This window comes from Camelus dromedarius, chromosome 14, assembly GCF_036321535.1.
Source record: "Camelus dromedarius isolate mCamDro1 chromosome 14, mCamDro1.pat, whole genome shotgun sequence".
Lineage (NCBI taxonomy): Eukaryota > Metazoa > Chordata > Mammalia > Artiodactyla > Camelidae > Camelus > Camelus dromedarius.
In genome coordinates, this window is record NC_087449.1 from 41039590 (window position 1) to 41065878 (window position 26289).

At 41.4% G+C, this 26289-nt stretch overlaps 1 protein-coding gene across 7 annotated transcripts in view; it reads left to right on the forward strand.

Annotated features, from left to right (window-relative positions):
* Nucleotides 1–300: 300 nt before the first annotated feature.
* HIVEP3 (HIVEP zinc finger 3) overlaps nucleotides 301–26289 on the forward strand; it is a 449220-nt gene continuing 423231 nt past the window's right edge. For all 7 annotated transcript variants that reach the window (XR_010383875.1, XR_010383876.1, XM_064493681.1 and 4 more), the window contains exon 1: nucleotides 301–433. The gene's annotated coding sequence lies outside the window, so the exon portion shown is untranslated. The remainder of the gene's footprint in view (nucleotides 434–26289) is intronic.

Consider the following 26289-nt stretch of genomic DNA (forward strand, 5'->3'; position numbering starts at 1 on the left):
CAGGGCTCCCAGTCATCCCGGATAAAGAAGCATGCCCAATACCAGCGGTCGGGGACCAAGAACGCCAGCACTCAGCACTATGCGCTGCCCATCGCTGCCACCGCGCACGCGCCACTTCGCCGCCAAGGAGGAGGCGGGTAGTGGGCGGGGCGGGTATCCCTCGGACCAATCAAAAGCGAGGGCCCCCGCCCTCGGAGCCTGTGGACCGAGCTTGACCCCGGTGGTAGGCGGGGGAGGCGGGGCCGGCAGCGAGGCCGCGGAGGGGGCGGGGCTCGGGGCCTGGAGGCGGGGCCTGGGGCTGTCAGTCCCGCGCCCGCTGCCGCCGCCGCGGTTCCTTACATGCCGTGGCCCCGCTGGCTGCCAGCGCTGCCGCCAGCCGCCCGCCGCCCCGGCATCCCGAGCCGCCTCCCGCCGTGCCGGACCCGGCGCGCAGGTAAGGCCGGCCGCGCTGCCGAGCCATCGCGTCCCCCTGCTCGGCAGCAGTCCGCCGCGCGGGCGCCCCCTCCGGGCTGTGTCAGCGCCGCGGCTCCTCTTGCCGCCCGGGGGCGGTCCCGGGGGGCGGGACGACCGTCCTCCCCATCCCCCCCAACACCTCCCGGCGCAGCGCCTGCAGCCCGGTCCCCGGGCCGCGCCTCCGCATCCCGGCTTGGGGCGGGCCCTGAGCACCCCCTTCTAGGGCCGATTACACAATCGCTGAGGCTGGGGGCGGGGGTCCTCTCCCGAGCCTCGGTCCCACACCTGTCCCTGCGCCGCTCTCCCAGGCTGAGGGCTGGCACCTAGCTCGACAGCGGGGGCCCGGAAAGTTTCACTTTGTGGACTGGGTTTGTTGACATCTGAGAGATGCGGGGAGATGGAGACTGAGCAGCGAGGATGCGCCTCGCGAGCAGCGTTCCTTTTGCCCCAAGGTGGCCCTGGTCCAGGTTTCCTTTCCAGAAGTCCTACCGAGAGCCCTTCTCGGGGCCAGAGGCTGCTGCAGGGCACACGGGTCTCTCTGTACGTTAGCGAGCCTGGCCTCTGGCTTGCAGCATTCTGGGGACAGCTCAGCCTCCTGCTCTTCCCCTTTTCCTAACCGAGCATTGATAGAACATGTAGGCGAATTTACTTAGCATTTCCCTGACACTTTGTATTTGTGAGGAGCTTTGCCACCCCTGATTAGTTAATTAACAAGGTTGGAAAGCAAAATAGATCCTGAAACGGATGGCTAATACCTTTAGTCTAGCAACTCTTTTGAGAACCATTGAGAGCTTTCGGCTGTTTGCGATAAGAGATGCTTTTGGCCAAGGTGCTGCCGGGAGAGCTATTCAGTGTCTTCTGGTTGCTTTGGTAATAATGGCAAGGCTTTTTCTGCCTCTCCCTGCCTATACAGTTTATTAAGGGTCGTCAGCCTATGGTGAGCTTTTTCGTTTTCTTCACTTAAGCAAAGGAGGAATTAGAGGTGTTGCTGACAAAGCAGTTAAAGGAAAAAAACAAGTTTGGATAGTTGTCTGCTTTACTAGATTACCCCTCCCGTGCAGAAAACCCTGGTTCTTCCCTATCTTCCTGGTAGGACTGTAGCCAACTGGGTTGGCATTACTGGTTCTTAATTTAGTCCATAGACCTCTTGCTGCCTGTGGTTTACAGAACTGCCTAGTCCTCTAAGAGTGGGCTTAACTAGCACTTTTATCTGCCCATTAAGCAGTACAACTTGAAATCTTTTATAATCAGGCACTGTTGTAGTGTTGAATCTTTAATACTATCTAATTCATTTTAATAGTGTTTCTATAATAATCTTTCTATTAGTATGCCAGTTCTGCAACACCAGTACTTTTAGTATAGAGGCAGCAATTTACTGGAAATATTATCATGGAAAAAACAGTTTTCCAACAGATTTGCAGCCCACTTTACTTAGATAATTACTGCTAGGGGCTGTTAAGGTTTTTAATTCTTTGGTGCAGTAGGTGTTACAAATGTTTGATCTATGAGGTCATTATGAGGTCATTCCTCCTTGTAGAAATGATTTCAGTTACTGTATCACTTAAAATATTTTTTGGACTAATATCATATGCATTCACCTCTCTCCACCCCCATGCTGATTTCTTCCTGAACAAGGTACAGAGTTAACAAGATTTAGTTTTGGTGATGCCTGCCTAAATTTTAAGAAATACGATATTTCCTGTATTTGGGAGCCTCTATCACAGCCATGATGCTGATTTTTTAAGGGTGCTTTATAGATAATAACTGGTCTAATTAGGCATTGGTTCCAGGCATTTGTTTGTGTGCTTTATAGACATGAACTTATCCAATTCTCACAACAACCCTTTAAGGGAGGTACTATTATTACCCCAGTTTCAGATGATGAAATTGAGGCCCGGTTGATTGATTCAGCTCATATAGTTAAGTGAATGACAGCCAGATACTAATGTAGGCAGCCTGAGTTCAGAGTCCAATACTTAAGCACTCTGCTATCCTACCTCTGTAGGTTATTTTTTTCCAGCAAGTATTTATTTCTACCTGCTACCTGTATACACTCTGCACTGTGGGCAGAAGAGCACTTGACAGCCTAATAACAAACACTGGGTTAGGAGTTCTTGTTCTGGTCTTCACTCTGTCACCAACTAATCTGTGATTTTGAGCAGGGTACCTCATCTCCCTGCCTCCCATTTCCTCACTGGTGGAATAATAGCCGTTGAAGCAGAGGAACTAACTAGCCTTAACCTCCTAGGGAGCTGCATACAAGAATTAAATGTCCTCCTCCCTAAGGCACAGTATAAGATCAAGTATCAGATGAGTCGGGTGTGTGTGCACGTGCGTGTATGTATCATAGAGGACCAGAGGGCACGCAATGGGTGGCTACCCCGGGAAGGGAGTGGTTGAGAGACTTCATCTTAAATACTTCAGTATTGTTTTATTCTGTTGCCACCGGCCTCATTCCTTTGTAATTAAAAAAATAAAAGACAAGCAGAAAAGAAGTCCTCCTGTGGAAGTAGGGTAGGGTAACCACATGCAGGACTATGTCAGGAGCATTTGTGGGGGACCATTTTGGCATCATTTTGTAGGAGGCTTGGAGTCAGATGATGACATGACCTGAATGATCCAGGAGTTCCCAGAATCATGGCAAGTCAGGGTTGAAAGGTAACTTTAAGGTCATGGAATTTAACACCCTCCTCCCCTTTCTTCCTTTACCACCCACCCTGTGGTTGAACGCCCCACGTGTGTGCACCTGTCCCATTTGGTGCTCATTCTGCTCCTGCTCAGACATCTCTTGGGTCATACATTTGGTGTGCTTCACAATTCCATGCACCAAAGAAGCTGGGATTGTATCCAGTGATAGGGAACAGGAAACCACAGAAGGATTCTGGGCCCTTCTGGCTTACGCTCTTGAAAGATCATTGTCTGTGTGAAACCTGGATTAGAGGGGAAGCTCTAATCCAGTTAGGAGGCCTTGGCCAGAATCTAGGATTGAGGGGATCCAATCCGAGACAGGCAATTGGGATTGCAGAAGGAATGCACCCTGGAGAGAGAATCCCCTGTACCTAGTACCTGCCTGTCCACAAGCATCAGAAAGGAGGAACATGTCAGCATCTCCCAGGGGTCGGGGGCCATTGGGCGTGGAGCTGGGAAGTCCGGTGTGATGGGGCGGAGTGACAATTATGTATGTGTGTCCCCCAGAGCTGAATAATAGACTGTGGCTAGTGTTCTGCAGACCGGAAAACAGATTTTCTTTCTTCTCAACAGGGGAGTATCCCATGGGAAACTCTCTCTGCCTAATGAAGAAATAGAATAATATTTCCCCTTGAGTGTTGCAACCTCTCACCCTGCTTGTTCAGCCTCGCATTGTGCTTCTTGGTCATGATGGAAATCTGGTGGTATTTGAAGGTGGACCAGGAGGAGACACTTGGGATGCTTTCTCCTGATTTCGTTGGGAAATCTTTGGGCTATTCTCTTCTCCAGTGATCCCTGTTAAATACGTGTGGTAGAACCAGCACACCCCACGGGGAGTGCTCAGAGAGTTATTAGAAGTTTTTCCTTCCAACGTAGGTTGTGTGGCCCTTCAAAGAGGGCATGGCGTGACATGATTACATTTGACAAGAAAACAGGATAATTTGGAGGAGGCAAATGAGATTTACACAGGAAGCCACACAGACAGAGAAAGTAGTTGCGGGCGTTATAAGTTCATTTTTCTCTTGTTACTTTATGTTTTCCTGGCTTAGTATGCAACATTTCTTAAAGATTCATGTTGACAAATCTAGACGTTGAAATATGTTGTCTCATAGTATATGTGGAAATAAACTGTAGAATTTCAATTTTTTGCCAGGACAATGTCGGTCTTGGTTTTTCACTATCTTTTAGACAGGTGGTTTTCAACCAGGGGCAATTTTGGCCCCTAGGGAACATTTGGCACCATCTGGAGACATTTTTGGTTGTCACGACTAGGGGCAGAGTACGTGCTACCAGCATCCCGCGGGTAGAGACTAAAGATACTGCTAAATGCCCTACGATGCACAGGACAGCCTCCCAAGCAAGGAATTGTTCAGCCTGAAATGTTAATAGGGTTGAGGTTGAAAAACTCCCCTTTAGATGATTAAAAAAAATTGTATTAGGAGCAAATTGAGGTTAAAGGGAAGAGGAAGAATAAGGAAATATAAAGTGTTCCTTGACTCCTTAAAAGTGATAACAGCACCCTCCCTTCTGACCTGCAGGAGGAGAAGCAACTGAACAAGCTGCCAGAACACAGGCGTTTGTCTGCCACCCAGGAGCTGTTTCAATAACTGGATTGCTCAACACAGTAGTTTGGAACAGGAAGTAGAGGCCCTTGTAGTGGGACAAGGCTGTGGGGGTAATTTGTGGGGGCAGGAGTGTTTATAGGCCAAGAGGGGAAGCTGAGTCCTGCCAGAATAATTTGGGAAAGTTCTAGGGAATTTTTTCAGAGGTGGTTTTGTTGGGGACACTGAGTGTCATGCTCAGAAGAGAGGGTCTCCACCCAGGGAGGTGGAAGAAGGAAACCTGGAGACTGTTGATCTGAGTGTTTCCCAGATTCATCTGCCACCTGACACAGTGGAGAGGGAGGAGCCCTTGGTTTTGTTTTCAGGTTGTATCTGTGTCCTCTGGCAACCCTTCTTTCAATGCTTTTTTAGGACGGAAAATTTTAAACATGTACAAAAAAAAACTGAGAGAAGAGTATAGTGAACTATCTACCCAAGGCTCAACTTCAGGGATTGTCAGCTCCTGTCTGATCTTGATCTGCACCCCACCCATGTTAGACTCCTCCCTTCTTTTAACCAAAAAAAAATCTAGAAAATAGCTTAAATTATTAGTGATCGCCTGCTTATCTGGGAAGGCTTGGCACTGAAGGAGATGAATGATTTTCTGGTGCTTAGTTCTCCCCAGAGGAAAGCTGATAATGGACATGCATGATTATAGCAGCCATGGGAGCCTGAGGAGTAGGAACAGGCTCAGGTTTTCTTGGTGGGAAAGCACAGGTGATCGGAGACAAAGTTCTTTGCTTTTAAACCTCATGCGTTGGGGGTTGGGCGGGAGAGAAGCTGGAGTTCTCTGCAGGTGGAAAGGTTTTTCTGGATCCCGCAGTCCGGAGTCCTCTCAGTCCCTGGAGGGAGCTTCACTTGCGTTCTTTCTTTCCCAATGACCCCTTTTCTGTTTCATGAGCCTCTAGGTGTGCGCTGTTGTGGTCCTCTGGCTCGGCCTGGCTCCTCCCTGGAAAGTGCAGGGCAGGGTGGAGGGAGCAAGAGAGGGGTTCGTCCCAGTGGTTGTGGCTTCCCATCTGCAGGAGTTGCTCCCCTGCATCTAGTGGTGGATATAGGGCTGTTGGGTACCAGCCCCTGGCAGTCCACCCCAGACAGAGTCGGCACTGCAGTTTACACTTGGCAGACAGAGCTCTCTTTTCCCAGTTGTATCTCCTTGAGCTACAGGATTAATTTTTTTTAGGCCACTGGAGAATTGGCATGCATTTACTTGACTCAGTGTTGTGCAGTAATACGCACACAAAAACTGGCTTCAAAGGTTGAGAGAGTCCTTGAATAATCAGATAATTGATGTCTATGAATTTCAATTAGTGCTGATTTCTACAAACGTAGACATTCTGGACCAGATTCACCAGCAACTCCATTAGTGTGAAGACCTGGGCCCCTGCACGGCTGTATTTCCATCCGTATTTTATTTATTAAATGCATTTTTAGCCTCTCCTTATTCCACACCGAGGTTTAGGTGGTATTAGCTGCTGAACATCCTGTATGATGATCGTAGATGTTCAGGTGTCATGCCTTTCCATGGCATGGGCAGCTCCTAGTCTATTTATGAGTTATCTACTCTCATCTACTCTGTGCCTCTGTTATGTGCCAGGCACTTTACTCACATAATTCTATTCCTTACAATGCTTCTAGATAGAAGAATTAGTATCCCCAGGTTGCAGATGAGGAGACTGAGTTTTAGAGAGGTTAAGGAATGATAGGAGGTAGCGTTGGTTTTAATCCAAAATTTGATTGATTCCAAAGCCCAGATGCTCTCCACTAAGCCTTGCCTGTCATGGTTGAAAGTTGGTGGGGGTTTGTAGTAGGATTGGTAGGGAAGATGGGGGCAGGTGCTGTGAAAGGGGACTGAGAGTTCTGGTTACTCCAGCTAATGAAATCTTCACACTGAACCCCCTGGGAAACATTGCTCTTGAGTGTGATAAATTACCTGTGTCCTATTTTTGAGCTGACTGTATAAAACAGAATTGCACGCGAGTAGCCCTAAGCCAAATTTGGTCAGCAGATGTGTTTTATTTGGTCCGCACACTGTTTTAGCCTTAAAAAATTGGATTAGTTGTCATCATTTTACAAGTGGGAGATTTCACACTACAATTTCCAAATTTCCAAATTTCTTGGCTTCTCTTGAACCATCCAAAGATCTGGCAACTCCGGGCTCACGTTCCTCCTTGGCAGTAGTTAGTTTTAGTGGCCGCACCCCTTTGGATGTAGCAGAGACCCCCAGTTTGCTATCTTGACCACCCTGCCCTCTTCACTCATTTATATCACTTGCCAGGACTCTGAAGGCATTTGTTAGAGGCACCCTTAGAGAAGTCCTGCACATTCTCTCTGCCACTGTCTGGGATGTGTTAGCGGAGGCTTGTTCTATGTCTGAGTTAAAGATCCTCAGCTCTTTTCCCAGTTGTGGAGAGTCTGGTGGGGGTGACTCTACTTGGCATGTGAACAGACACCTCCACACTCCACCCCCACCGTGGATTCCCGAGTAGTGGCTAATTGGACCCTGGATGGGTTCTTGGGCCAAGGAAGACTAATCAGATATTTGGGATTTAGACACTGAACTGAGGAACCTCCGGTGGGAGGGACTTGTAGACTCAGGCTGAACAGGGTGATGTTGGGAGGTGGCTGCGTGAGCAAAGAAGCTGGACGGCAAGTAGATGAGAGACAGTGTGGCAGCAGAAAGGGAGGAGCTGCCTGGGCTCTGCCTTCAATGTGTTTCCTGCAGTGGGGTTCCTCTGTAGCCACAGCTTTCACTCAGTGACATTTCTGGTGTGCTTACTGTAACCCCAGGCGCCATTTAGATGCTTGTGATACATCCGTGAACAAGAACAGACAAAGGTCCTGGTCTCATAGAGCTTATATTTTGGTGGAGGGGAAACAGACAAGGCCAAACAAAAAAGCAAATAAGTACAAAAACACGGAAGGTGAGGATAAGTGCTAAGAAGAAAAATAAACTGGGTAAGGAGACATGGAGTGGATGTGCAGGGTAGTGATGCTGTGTTGGAGAGGTTGTTCAAGGAAGACTTCCTGATAAAGTGATATTTGAGCAGAAATGTGAATGAAGTGAGAAGGAGTGAACCATGAGGGAACCTAGGGGTGGAGCAGTTCTGCAGTTTTGCAAGTGCAAAGGTCCTGGGTGACAATATGCTTGACCTGTATGAAGAACAGCAAGAAAGATATTGTGGCTGACATGCAACAGTAATGCAGTAATGGGGGGGGGGGGATTAAAACCTCACAGCCATGTTAAAGATGTTGAATTTTAATCTAGTGAGATAGGAAACCACTGGAAGATTTTGAGCATAAGTGGCATGATCTGGCTTATGTCTTAAAAATGTACATGCTGTATGGAGAATAGACTGCAAGGCAGTGAAGGTGTATGCAGGACAACTAATTAGGAGGCTCTGCAATAGTCCAGATAAAATACAGTGGTGGCTTGGACTAGGGTAGAGATGGAGGTGCTGAGAAGTGGATAAGTTCTGGATAAATTTTGAAGGTAGAGTTGACACGACTTAGTGATGTATTCTGTATGGATATGAGAGAGAGGACTCAAGATGATTCCAATCTTTGCGTATACACATTGCTGCAATACTTTGCATTTCCCCTTTTCTTCTTTGAAAACATTCACAGGCAAGAAGGAAAGTGAAAAAGTAATAACGCAAATCTTGCAAACTCCATTTCCAGCAAAATTAGGAGAGGAATGTAATCTATAGACTTCCAAATGTGTGTAGACTGTCCCAAGTAGATGAGGTCAAGTGGAAGCCATGTGGGAAGATGTGAAGGGAGATGGTGAGAGAGACCAGAAGCAGTAGATCTTAGGGAGTACCAAAAAAAGTCATATTCTTTAAGAGGAAAAGTGCACCCTGATGTGAAAACACTATATCCCTTGAAGTATAGTCAGTTACACTGTGTCAATTTCTGGTGTACAGCATAATGTCCCAGTTTTTTATACATATATATATATATCTTATATATATATATATATGTGTATATATATACATATACACACACACATATATATACACACACATATACACACACACATGCATTCATAGTCTTTTTCATTAAAGGTTATTACAAGATATTGAATATAGTTCCCTGTGCTATACAGAATAAGCTTGTTTTTTATCCAAGATATTTTTTTTTAAATTAAAAAGAAAAAAAAATCACTGAAGAGCTGAGAAGAGAAAAAAGATCAGGCCAAAATCTATGGTTGAGGGAACAGAAAGAGAGATGTGCAAATCACTAGAACTCTTAAGTTGCTTTTGCCCTGAGAACTTTTTTTTTTTTTTTCCTCCGATCCTAGTAAATATGGGCTTTGGTTTTGGCAGCCTTGCAGGACAAGGAGGTTAGAACTTGAAGTTCATGGCTTGTTCAAGGTGGAAAGTATCATTGGAGACTGTCTCCAAACAAAGCTGGAACTATTCAGGGTAAAGGTGAACCAGAAGGAAAACCATGTCTCCCCACCCTAAGGGACAGCAGGGAAGGTTGCTCAGATACTGGGCTGAGTAAAAGGAAAAAGAAAACGTAAGTTGCAGTCACTGGCCAGCCTTTGTACGGACATTAAGGATGTTTTTTCAATCACCTTGGTTCAGAGAACTTCAAGCCATGAACTGGGTTTAAGGCAGTTCCGGGTTGCTGGTGTTCCCTGTCCCCCTCCTCTGACACCTGGCAGAATCAAAGGTGAATCTTCTCTGGAGGAAGGCATCTTCCTAAGTTTGCAGGGCCAATGAGCAGTACAGTCAGAAAGAACAAAGCACATGAGGAAGTAAAACATGATGAGAGAACCAGCAGAAGTAATTGATAGAAGGAAAACAGAAAAATCCTCATAAATTCTTTATGTAGTTAATGATCAGAGACAAATAAATATGTTTATTATGTTCATAGAAATAAAAGCAAGCTTGTAAATATCTTCAGGGAATGAGCAACAATTAAAAGTGACTTGGCAGGTTTGAAAAAGACCAACTAGAACTTCTAGAAATAAAAATAAAAAACAGAAATTTAAAAACACAATGGATTACCATTAGACAGCATATTAGATAAAGTCAAAGAGAGATTAGTGAATTGGATGATACATTCTAAGAAATTTTCCAGAATGCTGTATAAGGAGACAAAATGACAAAAAATATGAAAGAAAGGTTAAAAGACACAGAGCGGGGAGTGAGAAGTTCTAATGGGTATTTAATTGTAGTTCAAAAAGGAAACGAAAGGGAGAATGGGACAGAAGCAACTGTTTGAGAAGATAATAACTGAAAGTTTTCCAGAATTGATAAAATATATCAAGCCAAAAATTCATATGCGGAGCACCAAAGGCAAAGAGAAAATTCTAAAAGCATCCAGAAAAAAGACAAATTGCCTTGAAAGGAGTGATGTACACCCTTCTCAATACCAACAATGGAAGCCAGAAGACAATGGAATGATTTCTGTGATGAAGTAGCTGATAGCCAAGAATCCTAGAGAAAATCTCTCTCAAAAAATGGCAATAGAAGACACTTACATAGAAAGAAAATGGAGAGTTTGCCACCACTTTTTGAGTTTGTCTCACTACACTTTCAGCAGAAGGAAAGTGTCTCCACTGATGAAAGCTAAGCTCCAGTAAGGAATGAAGGATTTTAAAAAGAGGTAAATATGTGGGTAAATGGAAATGTAGGAATAATGAAATGTAAAACAGAATTTTAATATTTGTTAAAATGTAGAGAACTGAAAATAAGACAACAGTAGCCTATAAGTTAAGAAAAGATTCCAAGGTTCTGGTATTACCCGGAAGGAGAGTAAAGATTAATTATTCTTAGACTAGTAAGTCAACAATGTATATTGTATTTTCTAGAGTAACCATGGAAAGAATAGAAGCAGAATGTATAACATTCCAGCTAGTTGAGCAACAGAGAACCACAGAAAGAATGAAATTGAAAGCATGGAAAAAATGTATACTGTCAAACAACAAGCACAGTGTCAGGTAAAGCAGACATTACGGTTGAAAGCATCACTAGGGATAAAAAGTTATTTTCACCAGGAAAGTACCAGTTTGAAATTTGAGTGCACCTAATAACATAGTGTAATATATAAAGAAAAGGGTGACAGGACTACAAGGAGGGATAGAAATATCCACAGAGCTAAGACTTTTTAAAGAAGAATTAGGTCAGAGGACTTGCTCTGTGCACAGCAGGTCTTGTTATGAAGCTATAGTAATAATGACAGAGTGGAATTGATTCAAGGATGACCAAACTATCCAACAGAAGAACATAGGGAGCCCAGAAACAAACCTGTGCATTTTTGGACTCTTTTTATTTATTTTATTTATTTTTTATTTTTTAGTTGGGGAGGTAATTAGGTTTATTTATTTATTTTATTTTAGTGGCGGTACTGGAGATTCAACCCAGGACTGCATGCATGCTAAGCACGCACTCTATCACTGAGCTATGCCCACCCCCCTATTTATGGACTCTTGATGCATTGCAAAGGATGCATTACATATTAACACTGGATTTTCCATTAAGTGGTACTGGGACCCATGGATATGCATATGGAACAACATAATTTGACTATCACTGTATACAATACATAAAAATCAGTTTCAAGGGGGTTTAAAATTGTAAACATGAAAGGAAAAGCTGTAAAGATTTTGATAATACGAGAGAATATCTTCATGATCCCTGAAAGGGAAGGACTTCCTAAATAAGATGCAAAAAATCATTAAGCTTAAGAAAGGGTTGAGAAAATTGATTGTTAAGGGTTTATTTTAATTAAAAACTACTATGAAAAGAATGGAATAATTAACTACAGCACTGGAAGAGAAATTTGTGAGCTTCATGAGGACAGGTGCTGTGTCTGTATTCTTCATCGCTGTACTCCATCACCTTGCACAGTGCCTAAAACCAAAGCTTTAGCACCCAGGGTACTATATACTAAGTACTTACAACCACTCCCAAGTAATGATGCTCACCTATGCAGCAGAATCCACATCATAAACCACAAACATTATTTCTTTATTGCTCTTTCTTTGTCTGCTGTTCATTCCTTAGAAAATGAGAGGAGAGAAGATAGGGATGGTAGCTCAATCAGCCAATTGCTTAAAAATATTCAGTGCAGAAACTATGTGTGTAGGATTGGGCAGATTGCTGAAAAGATTATATAGAAATATGAAGCAAAGATCTCTTCTCAGAGATGTTTACAGTCTGGTTGGAAGATTGACAAATAGGAAAAGATCCTTGACAAATCTGGACCATTAAAAACATATAATTTATGCTATAAAGTACATAGGAGGACATCCGTGGATTCTGCTGCCCAGCAGCATCCACTCTTCTCCTGCTCATGGGACCCTAGCCTTGTCATGATTACATGGAACCAACAAGGATGAGCCCCCACGGAGGAGAGCATAGCAAAGAAATGGAGAGAAACTGCATCCATGTGATGCTATTGGAATCACACCTGGTTTTTCTCTCATTGCTTAAGTTAATGTGAGTTGGGTTGTCTGTTACTTGGAATTAAAAGAATTAAAACTGATGCAAGAACAGACAAAAAGATCAGGAGAACAGAGCAGAGAACCAAGAAACTGGCTCAGAAATATGAGAATTTCACCTCACTGGGCACTTTTCTGTCTTCTTTGCTATGGATGCTCTCTTCCCAATTTCTAAAGTTGGAGTATCTCAAGGCTCAGCTTTCATTCCTAGATGATCTTATTCCATCTTGTGGTATTAAATATCTATTTGCATGAACAACAAGGTCCTACTGTATAGCACAGGGAACTATATTCAATACCTTGTAATGGTCTATAATGAAAAAGAATATGAAAAGGAATACATATATATATAAAATTATATATATAAAGGAATATATATATATATATATATATGTAAATAACTGAAGCACTATACTGCGTAGCAGAAACTAACACAACTTGGTGAACTGACCATACGTCAATTAAAAAAAAAAAGGATAAATACCTATTTGCATGACTCCTAAGTTTATGCCTCTGATTTTCATCATTCTTTTGAGATTCAGACCCATATATTGACTTGCTCACTTTGATTCTCACTTGGGTGTCTCAGAGGATCTGCAATTTTACATGTATTATATCAAACTCCTGGTTCCCAGCCTCCTCGACTCCAAATCTGCTCCTTTCCCTGTATTCTCAGGCTCCTAAAATGGCACCACCATCTACCCAGTTGTGCAGGCCAAAGACCTAGGGGTTATCTTTGAGTCTTCTCTTTCGTGTAACTCCACATTTAGGCCATAAGCAAGTCCTCTTCAAACCTCTTTGACTCCATCTTCAAAATACAGCCTTGATCTGACCACTTCTCCTTACTTCCGTGGTTTCCACCATAGCCCAAACCATGACCTTGTTTTACCCGGATTATTGCAATAGCCTCCTAACTGACCTCTTTCCTCTTCTTACAGTCTCTTCTACACACATTAGTTAGAAGGGTCTTTCAAAACATAAGTCAGATCTTGTTACTTGCCTGCTCAAAACCAATGTTTTTCCACCACATTTAGAATTTCCAAAATCATGACCATGGTCTGTAGGATGCTGCATAATATGACCCCTGACTAGATTTCTAAATACATCTCTGCTTTTCTCCCTCTCACTCACCCTGCTACACTGGGTGAGTTTTTATTCTTCTAGGAACTGGCCAAGTTCATTTTTATGAACTGGCCTTTTTATTCTTCCAGGAACATGCCAAGTTCATTTCACCATGGGACCTTTGCACCTTTTCCTTCTGATCTGTTTATGGGTCATTCCGTAAACACATCATGCGGGTCCTCAAAGTGGCCTTTTCTGACTGTTGTATATAAAGCAGTCCTTCTCCTTCCTCCTCTTCAGAATCCGTATCATTATCTTGTTTATTGTCTGTTTTCTTCATTAAATGTAAGCTTCATGAAGCAGAAATGTCTTGTTTTATGTTATTTCCCAGCATTGGAATAATGACTATTTCATAGTTTGAGCCAATATGTATTTTTGAGTAACTAATTTAGTGAAATTCATATATAATAGAGGTAGCATGTATCATTTTGTAAGAGATTTTTATTCAGCAAATAAATGATTTTGGGGAAAAGGGTTAGACATTTAAGGATGAAATGGATTATTAATAACAGGATATTATGGACAGTTTTGTGCCAAAATATTTGACAATTTAGATGAAATAAACACATTCCTTAAAAACTAAAGCTAACACAAGAAGAAATAGAATATCTGAATGGACCTATATCCTTTAAAGAATTGAATTCATTCTTAAAGACTTTCCCACCAGATGAACAATCAAACAATCTAGGCTCAGATGGCCTCTCTAGTATAGGCTTCAAAATGCTTAAAATAATTCTCAGAGAATAGAAAAAGAAGTGACATGTCCCAGCTCAATCTCAAGAAAAACCTTAACCTGACAAGGGCATTATGAGAAAAGAAAATTGAAAACCAAACTCTCTCATGGATAGATAGATACAGAAATCCTAAACAAAATATAATCAAAATGAATTAAACAATACCTAAAAAGGATAATATCTCATAACCAAGTGGGATAGGTTTCAGGAATTCAAGAGTAGTTTTAACATTTGAAAATAGGTTAAGGTAATTTCCTATGATAACAAAATAAAGAGAAAAAATACACAGTCATCTCAATAGATGCAGAAGAAGGATTTGATAAAATTCAGTATTGATTCATGACTTAAAAAAAAAAAAACATAGCAAAGGAAATTCCTTAATCTGATGAGTACCTACAAATAACCTAAAGCAAACATCATACTTAATGGTGAAGTGTTGAAAGCTTTCTCCCTGGGATGTCTGTTATCATCACTTCTATTTAACATTGTGTTAGGAGTCCTAGCCATTGCAGCAAGGCGAGAGAAAGAAATAAAAGACACATGGATTGGAAAATAAGAAATAAAATGGTTATTATTAGGAGGAAACATGATTTTGTATCCAGAAAATCCAGAAGAATCCACAGATAAGCTATTGGAATTAATAAGTAAATTTACCAAGGCTGCTGAATACAAGGTCAGTATATAAAAATCAACTGTACTTCTATATACTAGTAATAAAAAATAGAAAATGAAAAATTTAAAAGATACCATTTACCTCAAAACACATAAAATTTATAGGAATAAGTATAATAAAGATGTACAAAATCTCTACACTGAAAACAAGAAGACATATTGAGAGAAATTAAATGAGACTTACATAGATGGAGAGCTATACTATATTCATAGACTGGATGACTCAATATTGTAAAGATGTCAGTTTCCCACAAATCTGTCTGTAAAGTATGCACACCATTCAGAATTCCAACAGGGATTTTAAATGAACATTAGCAAATTGATTATAGATTATAAAATTTGTATGGAAAGGAAAAGGGCCAAAACTAGCCAAGACAATTATGAAGAATAATAATAAAGCTGAGAGAATGTCTACTATCAGATATCTAGACTTATTATAAATCTATAGTGATTAAGACAGTGTGGTATATGTGTCAGAATATACTAATGGCCCAACGGAACATGGTAGAGAGTTAGGAAGAGACCCTCATATGATCACTGATTTACAACAGAGGTGACACTGAAATGTAGTAGAGAAAGAATGTCTTTTCAATAAATAATGCTGGTTCAATTTAATAGCCGTATGCAAAAAGTGTATCTTAACCCCTTCCTCAAACCATTCACAAAAATCAGTTCAGATGCACTGTGGAGCTAAATATGATAGTAAGACAATAAAGCTCTTAGAAGAAAACAGAATATCTGTGTAAGCTAAGAATAGGGAAACATCTCCTAACCAAGACACAAAAGCACTGACTGTAAAGGATATTATTGATCAACTAGATAAGATTACAATCAAGAATTTCTCATCATCAAAAGACACCATTAAGAGAATGAAAGGACAAGCCACAGAGTAGAAGATATTGCAGAGAACTACAATTCAGTAAGAGAAAGGCAAATGGCCCAATAGAAGAATGGACAAAAAACTTGAATAGACACTTCACACAGAAGATGTTCACATGGTCAATAACTATATTAAAAAGTCCTCAGCTTCACTAGTTCTCAGGGAAGTGAAAATTAAAATACAATAAGTTATCTCTACATATCCACCAAAATGGCTACAATTAAAAAGTCAGGAATACCAAGTGTTGGCAAGAACATGGAGTGATTGGACTCATATATTATTGGTGGGAGTGTAGACTGACACAACTGTTTTGAAAACCTGTTTGGTGGTATCTACTAGTGCCGAACACTGTATACCCTGTACCCTAAATTCCACTCCTAGGTATGTATCCAGCAGAAATACATATACACACATTTTATATTATATACATATATATATATATATGTATATAATATAAAATGTATATATATATTTACCAAAAAATAAAACACATAGCATTCGCATTATTCATAATAGCCTCAAACTGGAAGCAACCCAAATGTCCAAAGACAATAGAATGGATAATTAAATCATAGTATATTCATACAATGGTACTCTATATAGGAATGAGAATAACTAACATATAGTTGTATGCAAAAATGTGGGTGAATCTCACAAATTTCACAAGTATAATGCTGAGAAAAAGAAGCCAGATACCAAAGCTGGCAGAACTAATTTCTGGGGATGCAAATCAGAGGATCTGGGGGATGTAATGACTAGGGCAGGGGGAAATTAAGGGAACTTTGGAGGTGTGGGTCATGGTCTATTTCTTGAACTGGATGGTATGATACATGGAGGAGTTTACTTGTGAAAACTGATCAACCTGTACATTTATGCTTTCTACACTTTCTGTAGGTATCTTATACTTCATTAAATTTTTAAATTTTAAAACAACCTAGATTCTTACTTCATTTCTTAAACCACAGGAAATTAGAGCTAGATTCAATATTTAAATATAAAATGAAAGTCCCACAACCATAAATGAGTGAACGTTTGTATAATCTTGGAACCATAAATTGGACTGCATACAATTAAAATTTTCTTTAAAAAGCAAAATTAAAATTGTAATAAAACCAAAAGGTAAGTGTCAACCTCAGGAAAGTATCTTTAGAATAGTAATATATTATGTGCTGCCAATCATACTAAATATTGAAAGATTGATAATACCAAATTTTGCTGAGGCTTGGCAAAAGAGTACTTTCATATCCTACTATTGGAACTGTCTATTTCTAAAGCATTTTGGCAACACCTTTTAACATTTAAAATGTGCTTCCTATTTGACCTAACAATGCATTTACAAAAATTGTATCTCGGGAAATATTTGCATAAGTGCATAAAATTATGTGTGTGTGTGTGTGTGTATATATAGATATATATATATATTATTATTATATATATATCTATATATACACATATGCATATACATAAAAATATTCATTAAAGCATTTTTCTAATAGTTAAACCTGGGAATATTTTAAATGTCTATTCATAGGGCATTTATTACATAAGGTCCATCCTGTGTAATAAAATATACTATGTCTGGTAGAAAAAATGAGGTTGATCTGTAGCAACTGGAAAAATCACATGGCCCAGAGGGATTGATTGCTAAGTGGAAAGAGTAAGTTAACAAACATTTGTATAGTGTGTTCTCATTTGAATAAATGTATATTTCATTGCAAAAGTCAGGGGAACTCCAAACCGAACTATTAACTATGAGATTATGAGAAATTTCACTTTCTAAGGTATCTGATTTTTTTTTATAATACTGAACATATTATTTTTGTAGGCAGGAAACAATGTAACTAAAAATTACACATGATCCCATGCAAGTAAAAATATTCAAGGACGTGTGTTCAAATTGGTAGAAAATATACCAAAATGTCCACACGGGTTATTTCTTGGGGATGAGATTATTAATGATTTTAATTTTATTTTTATATTTCAATGTATTTTCCAAATTCCCTACAATAAATATATGTTGATTTAATAATCAAAAGATACTAATTAGGAGTCTCAAATTCTGTCTATGTTTTACCAGCTTCATGATAATGATCAAACTCCTAGTGAAGGCATTTCTTTCCATCCTTCCTGCCTGTCTGTCCATCTTTATCTGTCACTCATCTTCCACATGCATCCTGCCTTCCATTTTTCTACAGGACACAGATATTTCTCATTGGAAATAATTTAAACAGTATGGAGCACACAGAGAACAATCATAGAAGTCCCCTTCCCAATTTCTCTGCCCTCCCAAGATTGTTTTCTGTACCTTTGCTCATATATGTGTGTGTGTGTGTGTGTGTGTATGTATGTGTGTGTGTCCAGGTACAAATACAGTCATTTTTTAAGAGGAAATGGGATACTTGCCCCCTACTTCTAAACCCCATTCTAGTACTTGCTGCTCCTTGAACTGTTCATGCTGTTTCACCCCGACATGACTAGCCCAAAGCCCCTTTTGGCCTTACCTCTAGTCCCTGTACAAACAGCAATTATAACATCTAATTATTTGATGTCTTTACCAGAGACTTTGAATGGGAGAAGTTCAAAAGGGACAGAGCATGAAAGGAAAGCAGACAGAGCCACAGCCAGGTGGGCAGCTGAAGGACGATGGGGAGGGTGGCAGGATGCTATTTCCAGTTATTCACCAAGGTTTTTGTCCCTCTGGTTCCTTTTAGTCATGGCACATCCCCCTGCCCAGGCAGTGAAGGCATTTGACATTCACTGCCTTAGGGGACAAGTGACAGTGGGATTCAGGAATTAATGCTTGGTTTTTGGTTTTCCAAAGCCTGGTCCCCATGGGGGCACCAAAGAACCCAGTGCATAGACCACAGATTTAGAAGGATGCCTGATGAGTAAGAGAAGACATCTCTAGCACTCCTGAGACATCTCTGCTCCCAGTGGGGTCACGGTGTCCTTGGTGAGGGGAGGGGAAAGGTGGAGGGGAAGGAGGAGAGGAAGATGTCCTGGCCTCTGAGAAGGTAGGCTGTGCCCTGTGTCTAGGCTGAGTCCTGAAGGGCAGTGAGTGCAAACCGCTCGCGAGTCTGGGAAGCAGAGTGCAGAGGAAACCCGTGCCCCTGTGTTTAGGCAAAGCCAGTGGGGTGGTGTGACTCCAGTTCCCATCACCAGTAGGGCCCTGAAACATTCAAGTAGAAATGGCTTCCAGCTCAATGGAGGCCAAGAATTGTTCCCAGCACTACCCAGAGCCCTTGCACAGCACAGGGGAGGGAAGGTGCACCCAAGAGAGGTATGGAAGTCTTGGAGGTTGGCTTAGAGAATGGCTGAGGTGACCCTGTGGTTGGGAGAGGAGGGCTCCATAGTACTCCGAGTGGACCAGTGATCCAAGGCTGGAGAGGAGAGAGGAGGTGTGGGTGGAGGCCTGGGGGCAGGGGATAACCTGGAGGAACAGGTGCCCTCTCTGCCTCTGGCGTCTTGGCACTCACTAAGGAAGGCCCTGGAATTTAGATGTTACTCCAGGAAGATCGGGCAGGGGAGAGACTCTGAATTGCATGTAATTACCAAATGAAGGATTTCAGTACAAATCAGATTATTAGAGAACAGTCAAGTTGCATTCCTCACACACCTGAGTCTGAGAACTGAGAACTGTCTCCATTACAAATACAAAAGAAGTTCAGTTTTCTCTCTTTGTGTTGGTGGTAGCGCTGTTGGCTTTTGATGTGACTGGCCCAAATCCTAGGGGTTTCCTTAAGTGTGGTCTGTGGAGGCTGTCTCACTTTCTGCCCTGCTTTGCTGCTTTGTGGGGCTGCCACGGACCTTTGGAGGCCAACCCAGGCCTGGCAGTTACAGACATATTTTCTGTCACATCTGTACATGAGCAGAGAAGGGAAAGATGAAATCAACAGAATGGGACCTTTTGGGACAAGATTACAGAGGAACCCAGTCTGGAACACATTTCAAGTCAATGCTGATTAATCCAAGAGAGGCAAATGAAAACCAACAAGTAATCCTTTTTTAACTTACTGCATGTGACAGAAAATGCTTGTCAGTGACTTGCATTAATTCAAAGGTTGGTTAAGTAATTTTCAGACCTACATTTACTATTGATTCATAGGATCTGGAGTCAATTTTGGAAACCACCTGGCAACTTCAGCATCATCAGTGCCCAGAGTCTTCACGTAAGTGGATGTTGCAAGACAGGCTGATGGAAATGAGAGGACAGGGTGGTGTCCCCGGACACACAGGAGAGGAGGTTGTTTCTTGGTAGCAGTTCTGGGTCCTCTAAGGCTTGGGCTGAGGATGTGTTTGGTGGTCCCGGCTGTATGCGTACTCTGCTGTCCCGGCACCATTTCAGACTTTGCTGACCTTTGTCACAAATCCTAATCCACTCAGCCCCTTCTTCCCCATCTCTTTCTGCCTTCCTGCTTATGCTTTGCACACCCTGCTAATTTCTCTGCTCTGTGCAGGGCTTTGGTTTTTCTTCTCCTCCCCGAACTCTCACCACATTTACCCCAGTCCTGGTCCCTTTCTTTCCTTGTGATGTGCGCATCCTTGCTCAAGGGCAGCTCTATTGTTAATTTCGTGGCAAGCCTTTTTCTCTCCACCTCTCAGACTCTGCACCAGCTGGGGAGGAACATGTATCTGCTCTTCAGGAAATGCTGTCCTTTGGGTGGAAAAGGACTGGCTTCCTGGCAGTGCCAGAAATGAAGATCCTTCTCCCTTGGAAACAAACAAAACCCCTTTATCCGTGGAACTTCCTGTTTCCTCCACTGAAAGCTGTGCTTTTCAAATATGGGGCATTAAGCCAGGGGCACATGGAATCACAGGATAAACTGGGCACGTCTTCCTGAATGTCACTTGAAACTTTTGGGGGAAAATTGTTTTACATTCTTCTTCTGCATAAAAATGATTGCCACCTAAAAGATGAAGGAGATTATGGAGGGTGACATAAAATTCACATGGCATTTAAAGATTAAACAGGAGATGTAAAAATTTCATGCTTCTGGTAAGCTGCTTTGTGTTATGTCTTCAAAATTCCTGGGGTGTCTTTCCACTCCTCTGCTGTTAGGAAGTACTTCAGGGGAGAATTTTGAGCAGCACATAAAGCATTTCCTGGATGTAGCAGATCGCTGTGGGTTTGACCCAGTGAATTTGGCACCTCAGGCTGATTTAATGCAGTTGGAGAAAATTTTGAAATATTAATAGAGATTTCTTTCCTTCTCACCGCTTTAAGTTCCCCTATGTCCTGCTTAGCCTGTTATTAATTTATTGCTTGGGAAGCATTTGGATTGTTATAGCAGGAGTGTAGAGAAACAATCAGAGATCCTGTTGAGATGTGAAATATATATATGTATATTTAAATTCACAGCAGAGACAGGCACAACTTTTGATTTGTAAAAGTTGGGGTTTGAACATCAAAAGCAAATATTTCAAGGAATCAGCGTGTTGTGGGTTAAATTCTGTACCTCCAAAATTCATATGTCCTAATCCCCAATACCTGAACATGTGACCTCATTTGGAAATAGGGTCTTTACAGAGATATTCAAGTTAAAATGCGGCCTTTGGGATTTGGTCTAATCCAGTAAGCCTGGTGTCCTTATAAAAGGGGAAATTTGGACACAGGGACACTCACAGAAGGACGATAATATGAAGAGATAGAAACTATGGCCATCTGTGAGCCAAGGAGAGGCCTGGAACAGATCTTTTCCTAATCCTTTGGAAGGAACCAGCCTCATCAGTGCCTTAATTCTGAACTTGAGCTCCATAACTGGGGGCAATGACTTTCTATTGTCTAAGCTATCTAGTTTATGGCAGCTCTAGAGACTGAGACCCAAGGCATAAAGGTATGACATAAGCAACAGCTTGGAAATATCATGTTTCATCAAATCTAAGATGTCATCCCTTGTAAGGTACATCCCAATTTGAGAGATGTCTTCATGTAAAAAAATACATGTCTTAGAACTGATAAACTATGGCAGTGTAGATGAGGAACGAAAAGTTGCTTGTCCTAGAAACTAGCTAAATATGGCCTAAACTAGGGACAGGGAAGAGCTGGAGGAGCTGTGATAGGGCTTATATTGCTGTGGGTTCATGGAAAGAGATCCAGGGTCCTTTATGCAGTGGGCTGAGCCTTGAAGGTGGCGTGAGATGCATCGAAGAGCAGGGACATCACTGCCTTACTTCCCATTCCCGCTGTTTCCCAGGAAGAAGCTCAGGAGAGAAGTTCTTTATAGCCTTATGATACAGGCAGGACCAGCAGAAGTGCAAAAGATCAGGGTGGCATGTCTACGTTTGACACTGGAGTGTGGCTCACAATAGCATCCCAAACTCCTGATCTTTGAGATAGTTTTGAAGTAGCAAAGAGGGAGGTAGAGGACGAGACTGACAGTGAGCCAGCAAACCTGAAGGAATTTGTGGTTGAGATTAAAAGAATGCAGATGACACCTCTGGACCTGATGCTTGGAGGCCAACATGAGGACCAAAGATATCAGTGAAGGATTTGGTGGGAAGAGAGACCAGTGACCAAAGATCAGGTGGAGGAAGGCAGTGTGATGGAGACCAGAGCAGGCACCATGTTCCCAAGTACCTGAGACTCGTCTGATAGAACCCTGGCAAGGAGGATGATAATGATGTGACGTTTTTAATTGACAAGTTTTAGCTTGAAATGATTGCTTTTACCTAGAAGTGACTGGGTTTACCTGGAAATCATCTAGATTAAATTTCTGACCTTGGAGGGAACTGGAGGAGGAATGTCCCAAGACAAATTAATTCTGATTAAAGTTAATTGGAGAAAAAACATATTTGATTTTATACATTTGAGTCTAGATTTTAAAAGTTTTACTCAGTACATTAATGTTTACTTCTAACTCATTGCCTCCCGCATTATATGGATTTCACTTGCACAAAAACCACTCAGTTGTTTGTCTTGTCCATTTCCCCTTGGCTTCCTAATTTGCTTTGGGTTACAGACCACTGAGAATGTGATGAAAACTATGACTGCTTTCCCTAGAAAAATGCACACATGCATATGCGTATCAAATTTGGTATACAATTTCAGGGACTTTCCAGATAGTCTGAAGACCCTTGCATCGTCAAAAAATGGAAATAAAAAATTGGTTTGTGTTAATAGAACTATATTAAGAATTTTGGTTTAAAATGACAGACTTGAGTACATTCATTTGCCTCCCCTGCCTTCCCAGAACCCACTGAAATGACAGTTAAAGATAGATAGAAACAAATGAATCCATGAGAGCTAAGAACAGGAATGTGTGCCATGGGTAGATAAAGAGATTTCATCAAACTTCTGGAAAATGGAAATGTGATGGGCTTGCATTCTATTGTTTCAAGAGTGCAATATATGGGGGAGGATGTGCTCAATGGTAGAGTGCATGCTTAGCATGCACAAGGTCCTGGGTTCAATCCCCAGTACCTCCATTAAAAAAAATTGATTAAAAAATAAAAAAGTGAACGCTAATTACCCTCCCCCCCAAAAAGAAAAAATAAGTGCAATCTACAATAGGAACTCATGGCCCAGAGCTCAAATAGGGGGTGGTATGGGAGGTGGGAGGCCTTCTTCAGACAGGTACTAGATTTATTACATATAGAGGATGAGAGTGAGCTTTGAGGTCGCAATCTGGGTAATCAGAAAGATGTCCTCAGGACATTTTGGCTAAGTAACTCCTTTCTTCCTTTCTTAGATGTTTATAGAGCAATTCGAATTCTAAGAATTGTTTTCTGAACTTACGAAAGATTTGCTAAAGAATAATTCGAGCAGTGAAGTTGGAGCAAAGGAGCAAGGAAGACTAATATTTGAAGTAGATCCACAGGATAAAGTGGAAATTCTAAGGTAGAGGCAGACAGTTAACAAAGAAGGTCATCTTAGACCGGGAGGGAAATGCATTTAAGTGCAAAATCAAGGAAGGCTGTGCACCCCCAAACGCCTGTGCTGGGGTTTGCCTGACTCATTTATTCATTCAACAAATACACATGAGGGCCTACTATGTGCCAGGCACTGTTCCAGGCTCTCTTAATGGACAGAAAAAGCTACAGTCGTGCAACTTACTTCCTACAGACATACAGAAAACCCTATATATTAGTAAGGAAAGTATATGATCTTTGGAAGGCGGTAAGAACTTTGGGAAAAACAGAGCAGGGTAAGGGGAATCAGAGGTCCAGGCAAGGCCTCACTGAGAGGGTGACATTGGAGCCAAGTCATGTAGGGGATTGTGCGGAGGGAGCAGAGGGCAGAGGGAATCCTAAGGTGGGAGCATCCAGGACAAGGAGGCCTGTTGGGGAGGAAGTTTCCCTTCCTCCCTGATTCAGATACAGACTATTTGAAGTAAAGACTAGAACTGTATGACAGACATGCTTGCAGGTAAAGCTAATATTTGAAACAAATTTTAGGAGCTATTATATTTACTAAACGAGTCGCTATAGTAGCGCACTGGGAAACACAGATTGCCGGGCTCCACCCCCAGGGTTTCTGAGCCAGTTGGTCGAGAGTGGCGCTCCAGAATTTTCCTTTCTAACAAGTTCCCGGGCGATGCAGATGCTGCTTCTTTAGAAGGTCACCATGCTTAGAGAACCATTGCTCCACGACAGTGCGGTTTCTCTAAGAGTGAGGTCTGCAGTATATTTTGGGTATAATTTATTGACAGTTTGTTTAGGAACTATCTTTTGCATTGATTGGTTCCTTTGTTGGTGGCAAGATTTGTAAGACAAAGAAATCCTACTGGTTTAACAGCAGCGTAATTTGACTGAAATCTCAGCTTAATGTCTCTCCAGTGCATGTCTGAGGTTTTCCATTTAGCTGCGCTCTTGAGGTGCTGAGAGTGACATTTTTTGCCCTAAAAAGACGTTTCCCCATTGAATCGGTCCCTTCATCTCCCAGCACCTTAGTTTCCTTGTCAGCGAAGCAGGAAACCTGATCCTTCTTTAGAAAGGAGACCTTGAGAGGTTCTGGGGCACCGAGGCTCGGTTCCCTGCCATTCTGGGCAGCCTCAAGGGAGGGGTAAGATTTCAGGATCTGTGCCAGGAAGGAGTGCCCGAAGGACTTGCTTCCCAGGGCGATTTCTCTTCCATCACCACGGCCCTCTCTCTGCCTCCACAGGCATCAGGGTGTGTGGACAAAGACCCCTCTCCTGAATTTGTAGAGGAGCTCAGGAGACAATGAGGACTAACTTAGATTATGTTCCACAACCCCTATTTGTATGATATTATCTTTGAGAAGCCAATATTTCTATTTATTTATTTATTTATTTATTGATTTATTTTTGAGGTACAGTTGATGTATAATACTATGTGTTTCAGGTGTACAACATAGCGCTTCACAATTTTTAAAGGTTATACTCCATTTGTAGTTACTATAAAATGTTGGCTCTATTCCCTGTACTGTACAATATATCCTTGGAGCTTATTTATTTTATACGTAGTAGTTTGTACCTCTTAATCCCCTACCCCTATCTGGCCCCTCCGCATTTCTCTTTCCCTGCTGGTAACTGCTGATTTGGCCTCTATATCAGTGAGTCTGTTTAGAAGCCAACTTTTAAATCTTAATTTCTATATAGGGTATTAATATTTAAAAAGATTAAAATATTAGTTAGCAGTTAGGAAAAAAAATCCCCCAAATCCCTGGAAGACTATAATGAATGATACTATTAAAACTTGTAATCCCCTCACCTATGATAAAAATCTCTCAACAAAATAACAATAGACAGAAATTCCCTATTCTGGTAAAGAGTATCTATTAAAACCCTGTAGCAAACATCATCCTTAGTGATGAACTATCAGTTCTCCTGTGGTCAGGATTGTTTCAAGAGAGCCTGCTATCCATCAGGTCTATTCAACATTTTACTGGAGTGCCTAGCTAGGAAAATAAAACAAGAAAAAGGAATAAAAGGCACAAATATTGGCAAAGAAGAAATAAAGACCACAATTACTTGCAGGTAATATCATAATTATGTATTTAGATAATCCAAAAGAATCTGTAGATCTTTATCAAGGTCACTGACACAAGGATAATATTTTAAAAACCAATTATATTTCTATATGCAAGCCTCAAATAAATAAAAACTGAACTTAAAAAACAATATCACTTACAATGGCATCAAAATCATAAAATAGCAATAAATAATAAATAATAAAAGATACGCAAAAGCTCTAGATGAAACTATAAGCATTAACTGAGATAAATTAAAGAAAACCTAGATAAATGGAGGGTTATACCATGTTTACAGATTATAAAGTATTTTAAAGATGTCAGCTCTCTCCATGCTGATCTAAATGTTCATCACAATCCTAATTTTAAAAAACAGCCTCATTTTTTTCTTATAGAAATTGACAAGTTGATTCTAAAATTTGCATAAAAATAGCCAGGGCATTTTTGAAGAAGAACAAAATTGGAGTAATTACACTGCTAGGTATCAAGATCTATTATAAAGCTATCGTCATTAAGGCAGTATCTGGCACTAGGAAAGACACACAGACCACTGTAAAAGAATATGGTTCAGAGATAGACTCACACACAAGTGGTCACCTGGTTTTTGATAAAACTGACACTTTAGTGCAGTAGGGAAAGAATAGTCTGTTCAATAAATGGTTCTAGTTCATTCACAATCCGCATAGAATCTCTCCCTCTCTCCATTTATGTATGTATCATTGATCAGTATAATGAGAATTCAGATTAGTTGCAGATCT